This window comes from Macrobrachium nipponense, chromosome 17 (assembly GCF_015104395.2).
Source record: "Macrobrachium nipponense isolate FS-2020 chromosome 17, ASM1510439v2, whole genome shotgun sequence".
Lineage (NCBI taxonomy): Eukaryota > Metazoa > Arthropoda > Malacostraca > Decapoda > Palaemonidae > Macrobrachium > Macrobrachium nipponense.
This window is the reverse complement of record NC_087210.1, coordinates 74,097,689-74,120,704: the sequence shown is the minus strand read 5'-3', so window position 1 is coordinate 74,120,704 and position 23,016 is coordinate 74,097,689. Positions and strand designations below refer to the sequence as shown.

Genomic DNA, 23,016 nt, shown 5'->3' with positions numbered 1-23,016 from the left:
ATAAATAAGATAAAAAATAAAGTTAAATATATATATGTGTGTGTGTGTGTGTGTGTGTGTGTATATATATATATATATATTATATTATATATATATATATATATATATATATATATATATAATAAAAGGGGCCCATAAAAACACCAAAATATAAAGAGAAAATACTATATTTCACAGACAGCATTCTCTGAAATATAGTATTTTCTCTATATATTTTGGCGTTTTTATGGGTTCCTATTTTTAGTTATTCTATATTATAGTTGGAATTCCAACTAATAAAAGGAGCCCATAAAAACGCCAAAATATAGAGAGAAAATACTGTGCATATATATATATATATATATATATATATATATATATATATATATATATATATATATATATATATATATATATATATATATATATATAATATATATATATATATATATATATATATATATATATATATATATATATATATAATGTGTCCATATATTCGGTATATAGTGTTGATTAAATTACATGATAGGAGTGGTCAGAGCTATACTATCAATCTATTTATAAGAGACACTTTTTCCATTTTGTTGTCGTATGCAAATCACTTCGGGGATATCGAACGCTTATTCATTCATAGCCTCCGGGAAATCTTCACCTGAACGCAACCTTAATTCCTCCGAGATACGCTTCCTCACGGCTGAGCGGTCGTAATCAAGCACAAGTTTTGCGAAAGAAAAGGTATCCGATCCTCTTTGAGTCGATCTGCTTTTAGAGCGCAGCGTTGGATTTGCTCTGTTGGTTGGTAAGCACCTCAGTGGCGTGATCGGGATGGTGTTGACCAGCTACCTCGGTGGTCGCGAGTTCGATTCTCGGGCATTCCACTGAGGGGGCGAGAGATCTGTATTTCTGGTGATAGAAGTTCACTCTCGACGTGGTTCGGAAGTCACGTAAAGCCGTTGGTCCCGTTGCTGAATAACCAATGAGTCCATGCAATGTTAAAACACAAAACAATCTGTCGGTTGGCATATCGGTGTGTTTGAGGTCATTATCGTATATCCTTAGTTTTACTTTCTTTCATTTGGATGAGATGTAACGCCTGTGTTATAAAACCGTAATTCTGTTTTAATGCAGTGCATTACTGCCCTAATGCTATTCTCCTCGCGTTTCAATGCTTTTTTATTTATTAACTTATTTTTTCTCCTAATAAGTGAGATCTTTTTTTTTTAACCTAATCTTTCTAATAAGCACCACATTCTCTGGAAGCTTGGATTTCAAGTCAATTGCCCCTGTGACCTGGTTCCATAAGAACAGGGTTCATCTTTGAATAGTAAGTGATAATTTAATGTATATTTAGCTTAATTAATTAGCCAAGGAAAATTTAAGATAACCTTTTAAAACTCTCTACATACCAATATGTGTCGTCTGGGTGCTTATGCTTTATTTTATTATTATATATATATATATGTGTGTGTGTGCATGTGTGTCTGTGCGCGCGCGCATTTTTGTGTATATATATATATATACATATATATATAAATATATATATATATGGGTGTGTGTGTGTGTGTGGCCTTCATTCAACCCTTAATTTCGCAGTTCTGTTAACATAGCGTCGCACAAGTCTTCACGAATATTTAACAAACCATCTTTTTGAAGAAGATATATTTAAATTAAGAATATTTTTTTTACATTTGTTGTTGTAACACCGGTATGTTGTTAGAAGTCATTCATGCAAACAATCATTATAAAAGAAAATTCGTGATTTTAAGCCATTACATGCCCTTTGAATTCAAAGACGATATTTTATTACGTTGAATGTTTATCACAGCCTCCAAGTATTGCGATAAAATCATGAAAATGTCTCATTTTTTAAGGGGGCATCTGTGAATGGACACTTGCGATAAATTATCGAGAAAGCGAAATCATCATTAGATCCTTAAGGAAGATAGAAAACGCCATGAATATAGAACTCAAAGTTAGTAAGGGAAAACTAGTCGGTAATACGAGTACTTCATACACTTTCGAGTATGTTGCAATTTGTCGTTTTTTTGTGGAGATTCTTTTCGCTTCTTCTCTCTTTTATTTTCTTTTGTCATGCAATTGCAGCCCAGATATCTCTTTTCCTAACCATCTCGTTTGCTTAATCCACCACTTATGTTTCCTGTTCGTGCCCTCCTATACCCAGAAACTCTCCTTACTATCCCTTTGACACCATCATAGAATTCGACATTCTCCTCCTTTACTTCCATCTCCATGTTCTTAACCCAATCTCATATTTATCCATTTTCTTCTTATACGCTCTTCTCGTTTACCTGTTATCTACCCTACTTATCTTCATTACGTTTCCAATCACATTCCAGTTCCTCATCTCAAACTAACTTAACTTTTGCTGACTCAAGTGTCTTACTTTTAAAGCAAAAGTCAACATACAATCAAACCCTTTTGCTTCAACCAAATAATGTTCAGATAGACGTCCAACCATTTCCACATCTCACCGGTACTTCCGTAGATTTAGCCTTCCATCTTCCTTGTACTCACTCATTATCTAGCAACCTCATTTCCTGACTTTTTCAGTTTCTCCTGTATGCTTATGAACATCCATCTTTGGAGACTATTTCCAACAGTCCCCTTTTATAGCGCATTTACATAAGATCCAAATCGCATTTACTCCAGAAACCCCATAGGTGCCAGCATTGGTGTTTCTTTCGGACACCTTCCCTTATTCATCCATACATACGCTAAATATAGAAAGTAAGTACTATATTTCAGAGACTGCTGTCTCTCTGTTCAGGTAGGTAATGAATGAGAAAAGTTACAGAAAAGGCGGTATTTATACCAAGAGATCCATCCTCAGGTAGCTGTCACTTTTCTCATTCATTACCTACCTGTAGAGAGAGAGCAGTCTCTGAAATATAGTACTTACTTTCTATATTTTGGCGTTTTTGTGGGCTCTTTTTATTAGGTACATACATACATACATTATTTATATATATATATATATATAATATATATATATATATATACACATATATATATATATAATATATATGTGTGTGTGTGTGTGTGTGTGTGTGTGTGTGTGTATAAAGGGAACATTATTAAAAACAAGTGAAAAACACTTGAACGCAAAACCGCACCTGATAATCAATTCCTTCAGCCGCACTTTTGCATCCAAACAGAAAAAGTGTTTCCCTGGAACTTGGACCAAACTTCCAATAAATTCGTATCGCCGAGAGCATCGATTTAAACGCGCTGGTAAATCATGGGACGCAAATGTAAACCGCGGTCTTCCGGTCGGTCTATCCCGCATAACGTTCCAGACCGCAGTGTGATAGGAGCGCCAGGTCGACGGAACGCGTTAGATTGTTACATATACATCATCGACAAGAAATGGGTTAAACGCGCGGGACTTGTCTGAAGGGGCCAGGGAAATGACTCATGGAAATGGACGCGAGAGACACAATAAGGACGCAATTCCAGGCAAAGGGGGAATGGTGGAATGTCCTCCTCCTCCTCCTCCTCCCGTCGCTTTATTCAGGAATGTTAACTGGAATGGATAAGGTCCGGCAGTGATATGCGCTGGCAGACGGAATGTATAATGAATGGATTTATGTTGAGTCCGGAGGAAGTTGTGGAAAAAAAAAGAATGCGACGCGTTACTCCGGGGTTATTGGAGCTGCTACTTCTCCTTTTTCTTCTTTGTCTCTCTCGCAGCGTTCGGAAGCAAAGAGACGCGTCTATCGGACACTTTACTGTAGTACAATGACTCAGGCGACTAAAGAACGGAGAGCTGCAACTTGGAAACGCTGAGTCACATGAGGCTCGGCGATTAGCGCCTCTGAAAAGAGGCGGAAATGTTTAGAGCCTGGGAAGCAAGATGGAGTTAGGCTCGCCGCGTTTTGTGCTCCTTGTTACCAAGTAGTCTTTTTCTTTCTTTCTTTCTTTTTCTTTTGTACTGAACGAAACGTCGATTTAATCCTGATGTCAAGAGCCGACAGCGTCGAGTACTTTCTCTTTAGTATTTTTTCCAGTCTCGTGTTTTATTTACATTTCCGCGTTGTCGCTGAGCATTTCTGTCATTTCAACCATTTATGATAATTTGCACCCCACTATAAACCTAGAACATGGTAAGCTGAGTATACTGAAAATAAACCTTGTTGGAATATTATGCATTCCTTCGTCACTATATATATATATATATATATATACTATATATATATATATATATATATATATATATACATATACATATACATATATATATATATATAAACCTAGAACATGCAGAACTGAGTATACTGAAAATAAACCATGTTGGAATATTATGTATTCCTTCGTCACTATATATATATATATATATATATATATATATATATATATATATATATATATATCTTTTTCTTATAGCCAATATATTAAAAATAAATCTTACCGTCCTAAAAAAAAAATTAAATCCAGTGGCACAGAACATTTGGGAAAATGCATCGATTGCAGCCTAGTAATTGTGGAAGAAAACATTGATGACGCAGTGTTTGAATACCTATGCTAAACGCGTTGGCGGAGGTTTGCTGCTTCTGATTACCGTTATTACTAGTCTAATTTACTATTAAAGATCATCGCTAGCCAGCAGAGGCCCCATAGTGGAGAGAGAGAGAGAGAGAGAGAGAGAGAGAGAGAGAGAGAGAGAGAGAGAGAGAGTTCCATTCGGATCTCCATGCATGCGTCGAAAACTTTTGTGAAGATGAGACATGAAATTTTCATGCCCGATGAGAGAGAGAGAGAGAGAGAGAGAAGAGAGAGAGAGAGAGAGAGAATGAAGAGATAGGAAATAGCGTGAAAAGGGGGAACCATTCCTTTTAATATCTCGTATCCAGGAGCAGATCAGCACGATCTGGTTTGCTACACTGGCACACTGAAATATTTCCTCTTATCTATATCTGGCGCCCCTGATTCTTTGTTCCCTTCTATTCTGTCCCAAAGTTTATGGTTCCTTTCATCAGGCGTATGACATCCGCGGGGCTTGAAAGTGATACTGTAATGGTTTCGTTGTTCCGCTTAATTTATTTCAGTGGCAATTAGTTTACCTTTAATTTTGCTTCGAGTGTCCTTTGTGCTGATTGTGTATTATTAGCTGCATTTGCGACGGTCAAACTCTAGTTCCAATTGTCACGCTTTATTCGTTTATTATCAGATTGGGGAGAGAGGCTGTAGCACTCAGTAGACAACAATGTGCGAGCTTTATTTTTAAGAGCTTTGCTTGTGTTAATAGGTACGAATTAGAACGAAGTTTTTCCTTTTTTTTAATTATTGCTGTTGTGAAAGGTGAGAGTTAATTAGTATGTCTTTTTGATGTTCGTCTACATATCACACAACTGAATGTCTCGTCATTTAATGAAGGAGAAACAATATTGTTGGCCAAACGTACTACTCTCTCTCTCTCTCTCTCTCTCTCTCTCTCTCTCTCTCTCTCTGTCAAATTAAGCCAAAACGGCATGGTCTCCCGCTTGCTTCAAGTTTAGGTTGTACCAAATGACGTCATTAAGTGGTGATGCATCTTGAGTGGTTGGCTAATGTGCAGTTGCTGAACGCGACATGTTTTGTGTGGGTAGTTATTTCAGTCCTGCCTTTCGTTGACAATCTGCTTTGACTTCACCACTGGCCAACTGTCAGGTCGAACGCGCCCGACACTGCCAACTGTTGTTTATAATTCGAGTAACGGAGGAACTTGCGAAATGACTTCGGAAGTTCTACCGGGAGCTCCAGTTGCGTCAGCAGGACTCGGTCTGGTGCAGGCCCAACGCTGCATGTATCGAGACGGTGGTCGCTTTCGGCCGTTTACCTTTGGTGTAGCTGTATTGCTTCGTGAGATAAGTTGGATATTCGTCTCATACGCCTATCTTAAATGTGGCGTAGTCTTTTTGGAGTGTGTGTGTGTGTGTGTGTGTGTGTGTGTTTAATGGATCTCTTGGTATCAATACCGCCTTTTCTGTAACTATTCTCTTTCATTACCTACCTGAAGAGAGAGACAGCAGTCTCCGAAATATAGCCCTTACTTTCTATATTTTGGCGTTTTTATGGGCTCCTTTTATTAGATGGAATTCGGTTGTAACAACATTTTATCAGTCATATATATATATATATATATATATATATATATATATATATATATAGATATATATAATATTATATAATATTATATATATATATAGTCGACCATTTAAAGAGATGTCTAAAATCGGTAGCGGTGCCATAGTGTCAATTTCAAGAAATGGAGACAAGTCATAGGTTTAATTTTTAGGCTATAAGATAGTTGTTGCCTCTTTCGCCTTCACTCTTTCTTTCCATTGTGTTCTTCTCTTGACGGTCTCATCGCAGAATTTATCTTTGAAGTCTTCTCAAATTCGTTGACCCTATGTTACGTGACTCTTAAATATTTAGCGTTCTAAATTTACGAGAAAGATCATCACGATGTAAAATTATTGTCATATTTTTAAGGATTTTATATCAGTATATGTTTCGTCTCCTTTTCTGTCGTCACTTTCAGTGTTTTCTTTTGAAAACGAATTTTATCAAGGCACTCGATAAAAGGTACATACATACATTACATCATACATACATACATATATGTGTGTGTTTGTATGTATGTATTTGCGTGCATGCGTGTTTACACATATATATAAAATAAAATATATCCATGTTTATATATATATACATGATTATATATATATATAATTATATATATATATATATATATATCATATTATATATTATATAATATAATATTATTATATATATAATATATATATATATATATATATAGATATATATACATATATATATATATTCAGTACAGTACCTCAAGGTCGCAGGCCCCCTTCCCGTTCTGTAGCAAAGCGTCAAAAATGGGGTTTGTGGCAGAAGGAAGGAGGCGGAACGTACAGAAGAATGCAAGCGTGAAATTGAGAGATTAATGTACGACTGTGTGAGGAAGCAAGGAAGGAAGGAGGGAAGGAGAGAGAGACGGTGAAAGGTTTCACAGGCGGGAGAAACTGAAGAAAATTCGTTTCACCTTTTTTTTTTATTTTGGTGCAGTTGTGCCATGAAGGAAGATTCAATGTTGGTTTGAGAACTGCTCTTGTTTGTCGTTTAAGTATATATACCTACATGCAAAACACATAGTATATATAATATATATATATATATATATATATATATTATGTATATGTATACATATATATGTAAGTATATATGTACATATATAGAAATATATGTGTGTATGTAGTTATGTTTTTTTGTGTTTTGCCAACAACTGTGTGAAAGAAAATAAATGTATATTAAGGAATCATTTGTTTTCTTATAATATTAAATCATATCATGGTAGTTCTTTCAGTGCGCATATTTCAGTGCATTAGTTTTAAAGGAAAGAAGGTCCCAAACGCTCAAAGAAATCAAATGGGTCTGGACTACGTTCTCTCCTTTACTATGCTTCATATTTTCTTGTGTATGAAAGTGTTCATTCTCTAGAAGATTAGGTTAATTCTGCTGTAACTTACATAGTCTGTGGCCTTTAAAGAGTGGGAAAGATTTGGCGAACTATATGTCCCCAGTAAAATTATTAAATGTCACAAAAATTCAGATCCCGAAGTGAGTTATTTAGCAAACTACAAGAATACTTAAGTTCTTTGACAGAAAGCAGATCTACAAGTGAGAACCGTTTCCTTTCTGGTTGCTGAAAACTCCTTGTAGGTCTATGTGGACCTTGAGTTGCTCTAGTGGCGATGGCTTACACGTTGAGAGGGACTGATTCGTGCTTAGAGAAGCCTTATGACTGTGCTTTGGTCTAATTTGGCCTCGGTAAACGTAGGCCTTGTGCCACTCGTCCTCAAGATCTAAAATCCTTCAACAATGATTTTTTCTTTTAGTGACGACCGACCTTGACAGCTAACTGATTAGGACTTTTATTTTTTTTTTTGGGGGGGCGGGTGGTTCTGAGAACATTTAAATGAATGAACAAGAATAGAAAACAAATGACGTTTGCAATAATTGACAACGGGTAGAGCTTACATTTTTTCTTAATTCTAAGAAATTAGACACAGAACAGAAACAATGCTAATTGCAACGAAAATAATCATTGAAGAGTTATGGAACATTATTAGTTTTGCGAAATCTCCCTGCAGGTCACGTGAAATGTAGATAGTCAGCAAGTCGACTCACATTTCACTCATATTTTACCTTCTGCAATAAAAGCATTGGTTGTTTAAATTTAAACGTTAAAGGTTTTAAATATCGAAATGAGGGTTCTGTATTTTAATAAAATCGTAATGCTGAATTGATCATTCTTTTAATTTTTCATATATATATATATATATATATATATATATATACTATATATTATATATATATTTGAGTGATTATATGTGCATGTATATAAAATATGAGTGTATTATATGTACATGTATATAAACATGAGTGTATTATATACATATATATATATATATATATATATATTATCTATATGTATGTATGTATGTATAGTAATAGCCAAAGAATTATTAAAACCACTGAAGTCATTCCATTGAATTTTTTTAAAAATTTACATTCGCTACTTGAATCATTTCGAAAAAATCGTAAATGTGCTTTGTTTCCATACACAGGTATTATACACAGGATCACTTTCATATCGGTACAAATTTATGCAGTCGTGCAGAAGTGTTAAAAGGACCTGCGTGTGGCAACATTTCGAAAGCGTCATTCCAAATTGGTTTTCTTTCTGGAGGTTTTCCATTGTTCTGGATTAGAGAGATTTACTTCCAATATATACATATGTGTGTATGTTATCTATTAATTTTTTGTCCACATAGCATAGCGACGTAGAACTGGAATTGTAACATAATAAAATTCAGGACAAAGGCCAAGCGCTGGGTCCTGAGAGATCATTCAGCGCTGAAAATAATGTTAGAACAATTGTTAGAGAGGAGGGAAAGTCAAGAAAAGCAAGAGAAGATGGAGGGAGATACAGCAAAGTGAATGAAAGGGGTTGCAGGTAGGGGCCGAAGGGACGCTGCAAAGAAGCTTAAGTAATAACACCTACAGCGTACCGCGTGAGGTGCACTGACGGCAGTATGCCCAACGGGGTCGTATGGATTTATGCATTTAAAGAAACTATTTATACACACACACACACACACACACACACACACACACACACACACACACACACATATATATATATATATATATATATATATATATATATATATATATATATATATATATATATTGGAACCGGAACTTGCGGAAAACCTTTTAGCATTTTTTTTTTCGCGTAAGTGACGCAGCCTTCTTGAAATATGTAAAACATCCTGGAACGGAATCGAGACACGACGTTAACTTAAACGAAGTAATCTGAGTGGCTTAAGAGATCTTGACTTCTTTTCCTCGAGAAATCTTTAAGAATCGCCAAGTCTGGTAAACATGCGGGGATACTTCAGGTTTTTTTTTTTTACTTAAACACGTCCAGGCATTCGACATGGTTTACCGCAGTTTAAAACAGGAAGTTCCGTTTAAAGTTACTCTTAGAAATAATAATTTATGTTGGTCTGGTGTGTTATATTTCGTGTCTTTTATTTTGCACCGTGCGTATTTCGTAACTTTCTTATTGTCAGTCTTAGTCTATACTATTATCACTGTGGTTATTATCATCATTGTTCTTCAATCTTAGTTTATACTATTATCATTATGGTTATTATCAGCATTGTTCTTAATGACATTACTTTCATATGTTGACATTTTTCGGTAGTTCAAAGCGAAATTTATGAAATCAGACTCATAAACCAGTCATAATTTCCCTCAAGAACAGAATTGTTGATTTGAAATGTTCTTTGATTAGACATTGATAAATCGTATATTTCAGATCATTTTCTTCTGAATTAAAACGCGTTACTTCACAATTGCTGTAAATTTCCAGTGTCACAGCAGACATGAACAGTGTTAAAATCCTGTAGAAACGGGCTCAGCATTTCTTGAGCAAATGTTGCTATTCTCTGCTTTACACTAAAATTGAAACCTCAAATAGAAACGAAGTAGGAAAGTTCGTTTTCTAAAAAAAAAAAAATGATTCTGTTCTTTTAATAGAAATACTTTTCGGCCTCCTCTTGCCATTTCGTTTTTTTTATTCTATGTTAGGCTTGGTAAGAAAGATTTAGGTGGCCTGTGCCGTTGGACTGTGCGTAGGAAACTGCTGTTTCGTTTTAAATGAAACGCAAGTGAGGTAAAGGGTGAGGATTTTCCCAAATTTCTTAAGACACGCAAAATGCTTTTATTTCACTGTAGACACCAAAGAAAATATCTTTTTTTATTAGACATTTGAAGGCTTTAAATATACTCTTTCTCTTTCTCTCTTTGATATTCTTCTGTGATACTTGTTTTTACTTTCACATTTCATTATTAAGCAAAATAATCAATTATCTCAATCAAAATTACTTAATATTTATATTAAGTAATTTTGATTTAGATAATTGGTTATTTTGCTTAATAATGAAACGTGAAAATAAAAACGAAAAATATATATTCCAACAAGTATCACAGAGGAAAGCAGAGACCTGAAAGACAGAGAGAAAGAAAAAGAGTATATTTTTGAAAGCTTTATAATCCCATGAACATTAACCCAGTTGGTCTTTATAATTGATTATTGTGCATAAAAGTGAAGTCTGAAAGTAATATAGGTTAACTGATACTCCAACACGTATCTCAAAGGAAAAAAGGCCTTGGAAATTATATAAAAGGAAGAGAGAGAGAGAGAGAGAGAGAGAGAGAGAGCTTGGGCAATATATAAACGGCAGGGGAACAGGGGAAAAGCCATTCCAGGAAAAATCACGCTGGCGACCGACACAAAATGAAGGAGAACATTATAGCTGTTGGAACTTACTGCCCTACCTGACTCTCGATGACGCACTCTGTTCACCAGAAGTATGGGGACCAATAAAGTCAGAGAGAGAGAGAGAGAGAGAGAGAGAGAGAGAGAGAGAGAGAGATGAAATATGTTGCATCCATACATAAATGTAATGACGCGAAAATTGCGACATCATTGATTTATATGATTATATCGTAAAATCCGTTGTTTTTATTTTTTGCTAAAACTGGCACTGATGAATGAAATAGAATTAACAGTAACAAGAGGTTGTGGACAGCCTTTTGTGAGCTTATTCCAGAAATATTGGTCTATTTATCTAAGGGGAGTCTGTATTTATGACAAGTTATGCTTTTAAATCCACGGCAGAAAGGTAAGTGAAACAGGGACTTGGAACAAGTACTTTCGTAGTATATTCTACATTTTCAAGTTCACACTGAATATAAAAGAAGTTGACAGACCTATATATAATTTGCATATAAACTTTTATATTCAGTGTGAACTTGAAAAATGTAGAATATACTACGAAAGTATTTGTTCCAAGTCCCTGTTTCACTTACCTTTCTGCCGTGGATTTAAGGATATTCTCAAGTACGTGTTCCTTCCTGCTACATTGGACTATATATATATATATATATATATATATATATATATATATATATATATATATATATATATATATATATATATATATATATATATATATATATATATATATATACATATGTGTGTGTGTGTGCATGCAGAGATAGAGCGAAAGAGAGAGACTTTTTCTAGCGGAGTTCATATACCGTGGATGGTGTCTTGTACGGCTATGTCCCTTGAATAACAACCCGCTCCTTTGCCTTTATACATTTCCCTAAAATTAAAGGTAGCCAGATTCTTCGCCCCGGTTGAAAAATTTTATGGTGGAATTTCATAAGACGGAGGCGGGCGTCGTGTTTCCTTCAAGTTGCTAACTTTTCAACCCATTGTGGTCTTTACATTCTCTCTCTCTCTCTCTCTCTCTCTCTCTCTCTCTCTCTCTTTGTCATCTCTTATACTATGATAAAGACAAGAAGGAACGATAAAAAGCAAAAAGATTTCCATTTAATTTCCCTAATATCTCTCTCTCTCTCTCTCTCTCTCTCTCTCTCTCTCTCTCTCTCTCTCTCTCTCTCTCAGTCTTTGCCATTTCTTATACATGATAAGGACAAGGGGAACGATAAAAAGAAAAATGATTTGCATTTATTTTTTCTCTCTCTCTCTCTCTCTCTCTCTGCCCTTGCTTATCCTATGTCTGATAGAAATAAAAGCGAAAAACCACAAAATGGTTGCCTGTACTTTCCCTGATCATAATAAAACTAGTCGACTCTCATCTGGTGCTATAGTAGATTACAAAATTGAGGCAGCTGCTCTATGAGCAAGAACCCGTCCTGGCATAAGGCCAGCTTGAAAAACAAGATGATCCATTGCCTCCCCTCCGGATCAGGCACCATTCGTTTTTATTTCCATTTTCTCTCTATATCAGGGTTATGTTAAGTAAGATCATTTTGTCGTCTTAAATTTATTAAGAACATTGTAAAAAGTAAAAAGTGGATATCACCAACATAATTCGAGTTGCATATCCTTCTCGTTGCTATAGTTTAGATTAAAGTCTGTCGTAAACATGAAATTTTCCTCTTTAGTTACTTCACGGCACTAAACATTTCATTCTACACACTTTGTTTAGATCGATTCAGTGGTTTATGACCGTTTGTCATTCTTCGGCGGCATACTCAGATTCGATTATATCAATGAAAGAGAGCAAAATGTACTTGATTTTTTATAAATAAAAATGAGCATAGATAGCTAGACAGATAAGTAGATTTGTAGGTGTCTTATCGGAAAAGTTCGTATAACCATTAAAAGTTGAAGCGTCAGCTAGTTACCACAATTCGAAACACTGGAAGAATCCATTAGCGAGAAAAAGTTCATTGTTACTCACTGATAATTTTAATCAATGGTGTCTGGTCCCTTTTGAAGATGATTATTGTCTTGTCTCACAACTGTCGAATTTGCTTTGAGGACGTTACCTTATATTCTAATGAACCATCCCTGATTGTCCATCCCGTCAGCCTCCATGCAATGAAGGCGTTACTTCTCGATCTCCTCACATTTTTTTCTTTTTGTCTCTACTATTTCGTCTTATTTCCTATGGAAATTCGAACAGGAAACGAAATTAAATATTTCTCCTTCCGGACGCCAAGCTTTGAAGTCTAGTAAGGGGGGAATCCAGCGCTTTGACCAATAAGCTCCGACGAAGTGATCAAAGTTTCAGAAGTGATCAAAGTTGATGCGTACATTTTGACCTGAGGTCAGGTTCGGTGCTCGACAGACAAAAGAATTTATTCGCTTTATCTCATGTTCTGATTTCCAAAGGAATTTAATTCCATCCAAAGTCTTCTTTGGATGGTTGTTATATTTCTTTAGATATTGAGGTAAATATGACTAGCAGACTTTAAACATATGTACATATAATGCTCAAATACACATACCGAAAATATAGTATACATACATGTGTCCACTGAATAGCCGTTACATTTCTTTAAACTTGCTGAGTGTGAACAATAGATGCCATACATTTAAATATTCATAAACATATACATACACAAACATATGTATATATATGAGTGTGTGTGTTTGTATATGTAATAACTACAAAGAACTCTTGACTCCTCGACTTATTCACACACTCACACACGCGCATATATATACATAAATGTGTGTGTGTAAAGCATGTTTTTCTCTACTTCAAACAGACTAAAGAATATCGGACTCCATCTGCAGCAAGGCGTATATTTTCTTTTCTTTTCTTTTCCTCTTCTTTGAAGGGTCAAGTTTCTTAAAAGTTACGATTCTTTCTTTGCAAGTTAAAGAGACGCCCTTTTCCATTTTTCTCCAAGTCAATATATCGGTCGTTGATTTCTTTCAGATGTTAGACCTGCTGACTACACTTTCAGAATTCTTAAGTGAGTCCCCCCCACTTTCCCCCAGGCAGGTCCCCCACCCCGCAGGACCCCCCAATCCTCTTGACGGAATTGGTTCCGACCTGCTACTGTTGCTTGGTGAAAGGAAGGAGCGATTTCCCAAACCGAGCTGTGATTGAGTGGCTGTTTTTAGTACTGTATAATTGTTGATTTTATCGGTGTTACTTATGTTTCAATCTATTTATCTGTCTGTCTACATATCTATATGTCAATATATATCAATATATTTGTCTTTCCAAAATTAGGGAAGACCACGATTCTGTTTCTCAGTTTTGCATATTTTATTCTCGTAATTAGTTGTAACAGTGATATAACAAACTTACCGATGAGATCGATATTATCATCTAACTATCTATCTATTCCCTACATTTATGGTTGCCATATCTATTAATACTTGTAACCTGATGTAAGGATCCAATGTACTAGACACTTTTTACTTCATCACAGAAAAATTCTTGTAATGGAACTTAGACTTGACCTCTGAGGAAGAGACCTGTTGCAAATAAGTACCATTCATGAAGCACATAAAACTTATTCATTCATTTTCATAACTAATCTTATGCCGGAAATCTTACAAAGTATCCGTCAGAATCGTTTCTTTTTGTTTTTCCACCTCGAAAGAGAAATTAAACTAAAATCCTTCATAGTACCTCAGAACGTATTTCGGAGATACAAGGAAGTGGTGGAAATATAAATTGAACGTTTGATAGACATTGGGACCGAAGGTGATTCTAAATGTTTGTGCAGTAGCCAGATTCTCAGATTAATGCCGGAATATGAATTTCGTTTACACTTTTTACGGGGCTTTGGCCGGAGGGTTTAATGCCGAGTAATACTCTTTCGTGTAAGCTTTAGAAATTATTATGGAAGGCTGACTTACACAGCTGTGTGATGCATTCATTACATTATTTTTAAAGCTGAGAGAAGAGAAAGGGATGGCTGGTGTTGCATTTATAGTTTTCCCATGTATATAATATATATCTATATATATATATATATATATATATATAATAGTAAATATACTATAATATATAGTATGTATGTATATATATATATATATATATATCAGAGTATCAGAGATAACTTTACTGTAGAATTAGAATTTGAATAAAGCTGTTAGCTCCTGCTTTCTACTGACAGTCATCTACAGACTCAATAGCAAATAAACACTAACAATTCTATAAAAAATAAATTCGATGATACATCTACTATTTTCGATTTATCTCTGTTATTTATAGCACCACTGTGTACTCATCATATATATATATATATATATAGATATATATATATATATATATATATATATTATATATATATATATTAACTCTTTCTTTTCTTCCCTTTGAAGTCTGCAGGATGAGGTTGCTAGCCCTACCCACTGATTTTCGCTTACTCGAGGAGTAAGCCTACAAATTACTTTATTGTTTTTGTTGGGGGCCGTAGGAAAGGTCTATGGAAGAGCCTCTGTGTGTGTGTGTGTGTGTGTTTGTGTGTGCTATGTGCAGGCACAGTTTGAAAATACTGTCTTAACTGTCAGTAACAGAACTTGTTAGACGTCAATCTTTCGAAAGTTACGTTCAGTACCAAGCTTCCCTGAATACTAAGGAAGTCTATAAATTCGTTAATCGTTAATAAGTTAACTCGGGACAGGGAATTATCACAGTGTTATCGTGAGAGATATATTCTCTCTTCACGCAAATAGTGTGCTAGCTTTTAAAAATGATGTATCTGCATGTTAAAATTTTTTGTGGGGGATCTGTCAGTCTGCTGTTAATCAATTATTATTGAAATTCTAATGCAATTTTAAGTGCTTACTAATATTATATAGGAGATTCAACCTTTTCAGCTATCTGTAAATGGCTAAACTATTATCCTAGATTTACTGCGTTATCTGTCACTAATCATAATATAAACTGCAAGCAACAACCGCTTTAACTTTGGCTATGCGAGTGAAAGTGAAACTTGTAATTGAGCGTTAGATCCCCTTGCCATCTCTCGTCTTCACTTATGAACTAGTTTAAGGACCTCGGATCGAATATTCAGGGAATCAGTTGGCTCTTATTTCCACTAAACACATAAACCAGAGTAGAAAATTACAATTCGCTCGTTAAAGATCAGCTGGCGCTTTGTTTAAGAAAATAAATAGGTTATAGTAAATAAAAACTATTAAAGGGACACGCTTATTTTAAAATCGCACGCTCCATCCATTTACTCTTCATTTTAAGGTTTAAAGTGTTTTAACCTGAATTGAATATCTAGACCAGGGAGATTAGACTTACTAGACACAAGAGCAACCGGCTTCTAGTTTTGAGTATAACTTACTAGACACAAGAGCAACTGGCTTCTAGTTTTGAGTATATGGTGACACGAACTGTTCGTCACAAAATTAATCCAACCTCGCTTTAAATGACCAACAGAAAATAGGTGAAAATGGTTTTATTTTCCCTCCAAGTTAATGATCAAACTAGTTACTCAAATTTAAAAAATACCTTTCCGAATTATTTTCATTCTGCATCATTCTTAGAAAAAATACTGGTGATATATACTCCAGTTGTCTAGTACATTTTAAGCAATTTTTCTCATGTGTACGAAAACAAAATTGTTTTTCCTTTCCATGCAAATGTTGATAAATATTCAGGGACAGTGCTTTACTGGGGAGAAAAATGAACGGTAAAGATATCGTACATGATTTGTCATGGGATTTGCCTCAATAAGTCGTTACTGTGACAACCCGAAAGCTTAAGAGTATGGATCTTGATCCACAATTTAGCCTTAATCAGAATAATGGAAGAATTCTGATCTCGAGAGCGATTCATTTTTCTGTTACTGTCCCTAATAAAATTCCGTCTTTGTAGTGAATTACGATTTCAGTTAACATAATGTCACAAGCGTTAAGAATAAGAGATTATAGTAGCTGAGTAAGCCGAAGTTGGGTTGAATAAATCCTGTTTCTGTTTCCCCTATCAACAATGATATTACTAGAACAGCATTACCACATTTATTACTCCTACTTTTGTTACTGTTACACATAGTACTGGTAGCCGGAAAGACTGAACTAACACCTACGTTAATTACTACTTGCTCACGTTTGTAGTAGTGGTAGAACCAACCCCTAATTACTATAGGAAAGCCAGAGAAGACCCGGACGGGCCAACGAAGTAATTGCTCATTCCGTAATTATTATTATAATAATAATAATCACTACAACTCCAAACTCATTTTGGAGTTCTTTTGTTATTGCTGATAATAGGAACGTGATTGGGAAGCAAAAGTTTCAAAACTGGATATATATTATTAAAAGCTGTAAAGAAAAAAAAAAAGTACAACTCGTTCCAACTGAAACTTCTAAATACTAGATCGCATCCGGGTCTTTTTTAGCCCCTGCAGTTTAGTGAAAGTGACCTGGGTGAAAAGATTGCCTTCTGTCAAAGTTCGATTAAATAGTGGATATTTTAGAATTCAACAATATTACCTAGCCAGAACTGCTGAAATTATCAAAAAATTGCTTAACCAAGTTTGAGTTATTATTATTATTGGATTTATATGACTATCGACATCAGTTACACTGCTAGTAAGACTCAAATCTCATATTTCCACTGTGGAACAGCATTCCAGCAGTAGCAGGATATATATATATATATATATATATATATATATAATAATATATATATATATATATATATATATCATATAATATTATATATTTTATTATAATATATATAGATATATATATATATATATTTATAGATATATATATATATATATATATATATATATATATATAGTATATGTATGAACTCTGAGAGCTCATTGAATAATGTTAAATTTGTGAAGCACTAAGTACAGAGAATTGTTTAAAATGCTCAGGAAAGGAAATTCTCCAATCGAATGTGTTGTCAATTACTGTCAAATATGTGAAATCATAATGATTAGTGTTACCAACTCACAGTGTTATCGTTGAGTATATGTATGGAACTAGATCGGTTTTTATCACTCAAGTCCTGGTTTTGGTCAAGTTCAGCCTTTCACAGTACTGACTCACACTAATCAGCTCCAGCTCTCCAGTCAGGCTAGTAGCAGCTACTTACTTCCTTTCTTCATTTGTTGGGACAGAGGAACACCCACAAAAGCTGCATCATTCTCATATTGTAATATGTAAGTTCCAAGATCAGTAATCTTGACACTAGTAAAAAAAGGGGAAAATGTCAAGGCCAATGTAATGAATAACAAAGTTTATAGTAAAGCCTCTTGATTGACGAAGTATAAGCATCGCTAAAACCGTTTTTAACAAGTCCGGACGCATGATACCTGTCAAGGTTGTCGGTCACCTCAGTAATTGAATCAAGGGTCATTAAAAGTAGCTTATAGTTTCTTATGTGCTTGGTGGCTGTTAGACCATGTCATTAGCTTTCGGATGAGAGAAGCACACTCGTTCCACCCAATAAATTCTGTGAAAGAATCAACAGTGAGGACATAATATCCTATTCATTTTCCCTATAATTTACCAACTAAGGGTATATGCCCATCATACAGTCAATGATTTCTTTGCTTTGAAGACGCGCTTGGATTCGATGATAGTAAGAGATGTGTTAATTAGGTCAAAGGTTATATAAGACGACTTGTTATTGTAATTACTAAGTGTTTTGTATGCTATATATATATATATATATTATATATATATATATATTATATATATATATACATACGTATATGGCATCGTAAACAAAACTATGGATAAATTATGTAAAACAACTCTCTCTCTCTCTCTCTCTCTCTCATCTGGCATGAAATACTTCCCGCAACAAATAGAGCCAATCAGAGAAGTTGTCAATAAGAAACCTGGTTCACTTAGATACTTTCGAAAGCAATTAATTAAGTGGTTAAGCTTCTGGTAATTATAGCAGGTCGCTGGGGTTGCAGCTACAAACTGTAAACTCAAATGATACTTTAAGTTGCAGTTTAATCTCGATCTATTTAGACATTCTGTCAGAATTAGAGTATCCCTTTCAGATATTGTGGAACACACACGGTGGGCCTGTATTAGCAAGGATGTACATAATAGATTAGATTATAAAATTTTTGGCACATAGCCAACCGCCGGAGGATGTACATAATATATTAATGATAATTCTCGTTATTATTGCTGTTATTATATTATTGTCTAATACTCCAATCATGTAAAGTCCACAGTGATTCTAATTGGTTTTTAATTGCAATGAGAAGAAAAAATCATGATTCTAACTAGTTTTTATTTGTAATGAGAAGGAAAAATCGTGTTTATTCGCATTCAGTTTTGCGAATATTCAAATCCAGACAATATTGTTCTTATTCTTATTTTACTACAAAGAAATCCTTGATCACTTATCAAGTCTCTGGGCAGAAATGAGCTAACGTGATTCATCAACTAACGTAAAAAGATGACCAATACTCACCTAGGCACAGCTATACACGGTTCCTCGGTGGCGATAGCTTTTTCAACAACAGTGACGTACGGACAGGCTTCTGTTAATCGACGGGACTATACTAGAACCCTCTTCACAGAAATTTGACGAACAGAAATGAATTCTGCCTTGTCATTATTTTCTCTTCGCACTAGACGTGTCATCTGTTTCTTTTCCTCTCTTTCACTTGCGATTTCCTCTCCCCCTTGTTTTCACTGCACCCTTCTTCGCCACTAAGCTTTCCTCAGACGCTCGGATGAAATCCTTTCCATTTTATTTTTTTGCTTTCTACGAAAGCTTTTGTGTTTCAGTTATTATGACCTTCGATTTCCACCTTCCTTCCTTCCTTCCAGTGGACCTTCAACAAGGTAAACAAAACAGCTTTCTGGCGGAGAAATGAGTTGTTCTTTTTTTCTCTCTCTTTTGCTCTCTATTTCTTTCTTTCCTTATTTCCACGGAGATTTAGAGCTACTACACCCAGACTCTCACGACTTGTGCTGACTCAGCACCTGACGCAGATGGTGCTGGATGGCGAGCTTCACAAATATTGTTCCTCTCGCGATTTGCACTTTTTCTCTTTTTCTTGTGTAGTTACATCATATTTTCCACTCTGCAGTAGATCATTCAACTGGAGTTTTTCCTCATAGTTTTCATTATATTTTCTCTCTTGATTTACTCGTTGGGGATTTAATCTCAAATGAATGTTCGAAATCTCTTGCCTTTTTTTTCTAATAACCGTATGTGGAGTAATTGTTCTTCAATTCTTAATATTACCAGTATGGAGTGACAGTTTTGTTATTCGTGTAACGATCAAACTTACGACGACGTCAGATCATGTATTCGCGTAATTATCAAATATGGAGTGATATTTCTTGAATTTTTATGATGACCAAAATTACGTTACTTAGTTTTGATAACGATCAAATATGGAGTGATATTTCCTGAAGCTGATTTGTTGATTCGTTTTGATTGATGGAAATGAGAGAATGCTGATGGGCGGCGCCTGTTTCGAGTTAACCTCCGGAGTCGACGTAAAGCTAAAGGATCATAAATCCATCAAGACGATCTTTTTGGAAGACGTTTGGATGTGTTCGGATTCACCGTTGGGGAACAAGACAGGGAACGGAAGAATTGTCTCTCTTCTTTTTGTTATCACCTATGAATATTCATATACAAAAGAAAGGCCGACCTGGAAGCCAAAGGTTGGGTATCATCAATGTTCTTCTCTTTTACGTCATGGAAAAGAGAGAGAGAAAGGCGTTATGGAAGCCTTCGTTTCGTGAAGAATTATTGTCCTTCTCGTGACTCGGGGAAAAGTGAGGCGAAAGGGGCACTTGGGCTTTTGATACTTTTGACTCTGACCTTTGGTCATCAATACCATTATCATGAGGCTCTTGCTTCTTGGGAAGGCCAAAGCATCAGCAGCAGAGGAGAATCTCTTAGGGAAGGGAAAATGAGGGAACTAACAAACACTAATCCACATCACAGTACATGGAAATGTTCTCGCCTCAACACCGAAGGCTCTGGAAGATAAAGTAGGTGATGACCAGGGCCTTTTGACACAGTGGTTATCATGGAATCGGGTTTCTTTCACTCTTTAAGACCTCGTGACAGACGATGTGAATTTCCCGCTGCTGTTCATTTCTATATTCCTACATATCTGCTGCTGCTGGCATTGCAAAGTCAATTGATCCCTTGTGGTTCGAAGAAGGCTCATGGCGGAGAGAGAGAGAGAGAGAGAGAGAGAGAGAGAGAGAGAGAGAGAGAGAGAGAGAGAGAGAAAAGGGGGCGTGACCCACAAAGGGATGCGAACACACTAGTTGTGTGCCGGGTGAGAGAGACGTCCTCTTCGAAAACCAGTTTCCCTTTTTTATTAATATTTGTTTATTGTCCTTCTTGCTTTTCCTTTGCAGCAGATTCCAAGATGAATTTCTTCTTGTATCGGTAACTAAATCTACGTCAACAATTCACTGTGATTTCCACTGTGTAGCCTTATAAATACTCTTTTAATTGCTGACTGCAGAGATGTACGAGTCACGGATCTTCCCAGTGGAAGATTTGCGCTTGAGATAATTATATTGTATTACTAACATCTATAATTCACTTATTGTGATCGCTAGAAGGTCCTGGTAGGATACTTTAAGGAGTAAAGTCTCTATCAAAAATTATTATCGAAAGTTTACTTTACAAGGTGCACTATTCATCTCTAGGTTTATTTATCTAACTATCAAACAGTCACTAGAAGCGAGTAGTCATTCACACGGCACTATAATCCAATTCGCTCAGTATTCGACAATTTTCCGATTTGCGAAAATATTTCTTTCTAATGTCTGAGTGGTGGAAGCAGTCTCATTCCTACAGATAACTCAGCGTATACACGTCAATTCACCAACTGCTTTAGACGGACAGATCGACAAAAGCATGTTTTCGCGACGCCCTCCGCCAAAAAAACCGTTGATTTCGAGAATCCTTATTAGGCGAGACTAGACGCCCCAAAGCATTGATTCTCCATTGTACTTTTCCAGAGTTTGTCTCTTGGTCACCATAACCGCAGGTCCAGCTTCCTGATTTTCCGTAGCATCACTTCTGTCATCCTAGAGCAGCAGTCATGTGATTACGAAGATGCTCCGGAAGTAAACAGGAAAGAGACAGTCAGAGATAGAGAGACAGAGAGGGAGAGTGTGAGAGAGAGCCAGAGGAAGAGAAGGGAAAGAGGAAGGGAAAGAAATAAAAAATGAGGACGAGAGAGAAAATCGTTTTGCTAAATGAACGCGCGTGTACAAGTCCTCCAGGGTCTTGGGGAGAGTGAGGGAGTGTTTGGGGGAGAGAGAGAACTCCAGGAGAGAGAGAGCGAGCTACTATCACCACCGCGTCTGCCTGCCGACTGACGACGACGGGACGGAGGCAAGGCCTTCTGGCTCTAACTGATGGACGGTACCGATGTGCTCGAACTCGATAGGGAGGGGAGGTGTGGGGTGGGGGGGGGATACATAAAATCAGGACCACAGAAAAAGGTAAACAGACAGACGAGCAGGGCGGAAGTCAGTGAGACAGCGAAACGGCGGTACTGAGGATGCGTATAGTACCTGAATGTGACAGCTGACAGTAAAAGACGAGAGAGAGAGAGAGTAAAAGACGAGAGAGAGAGAGAGAGAGAGAGAGAGAGAGAGAGAGAGAGAGAGAGCTGGCAAAGAATCAAACTGTCAAAAGGTAAAAGAGCAAGCTGACAGATAGCTTCAAAACACTGGGAGGATTGCAAAGAGACATGGCGTGCATTGAGAATATACGATCTATATCTGACTCTCAAGCACAATGCATAAAATTAAAGTCGTAGAAGCGAATTAAAGTAAATATTATAATGATTGAGGATTAAAGAAGGAAAGCAATGCAAAGTGATTGAGTTTTGTAAAATAAGGCAATGGCAGTAAATAGGTAACATGATTGCATTGATGAAGAAGACAGGAACATAAGAGAGTATTGACACGTCATGAAAACAGGTAGGTAGGATATAACAAACGAAAAAATTAAGAAAACAAATAAATATTAGTAGCATACATCAAAACGTAGCCAAAGCAGTCAATTCACGCTAAAACGCAAAGAAAATGTGTTCACCAGGAAATCGGTAGCTGCGAAAATGACAAAAACATTAACAAAAAAACGTTAGACAAAATCATCGAAA

General features: G+C 35.8%; 1 protein-coding gene across 1 annotated transcript in view; it reads right to left on the bottom strand.

Annotated features, from left to right (window-relative positions):
• LOC135196334 (facilitated trehalose transporter Tret1-2 homolog) overlaps positions 1-22,248 on the bottom strand; it is a 195,286-nt gene extending 173,038 nt beyond the window's left edge. The window contains exon 1 of the mRNA XM_064223083.1: positions 19,329-22,248. The gene's annotated coding sequence lies outside the window, so the exon portion shown is untranslated. The remainder of the gene's footprint in view (positions 1-19,328) is intronic.
• Positions 22,249-23,016: the final 768 nt, after the last annotated feature.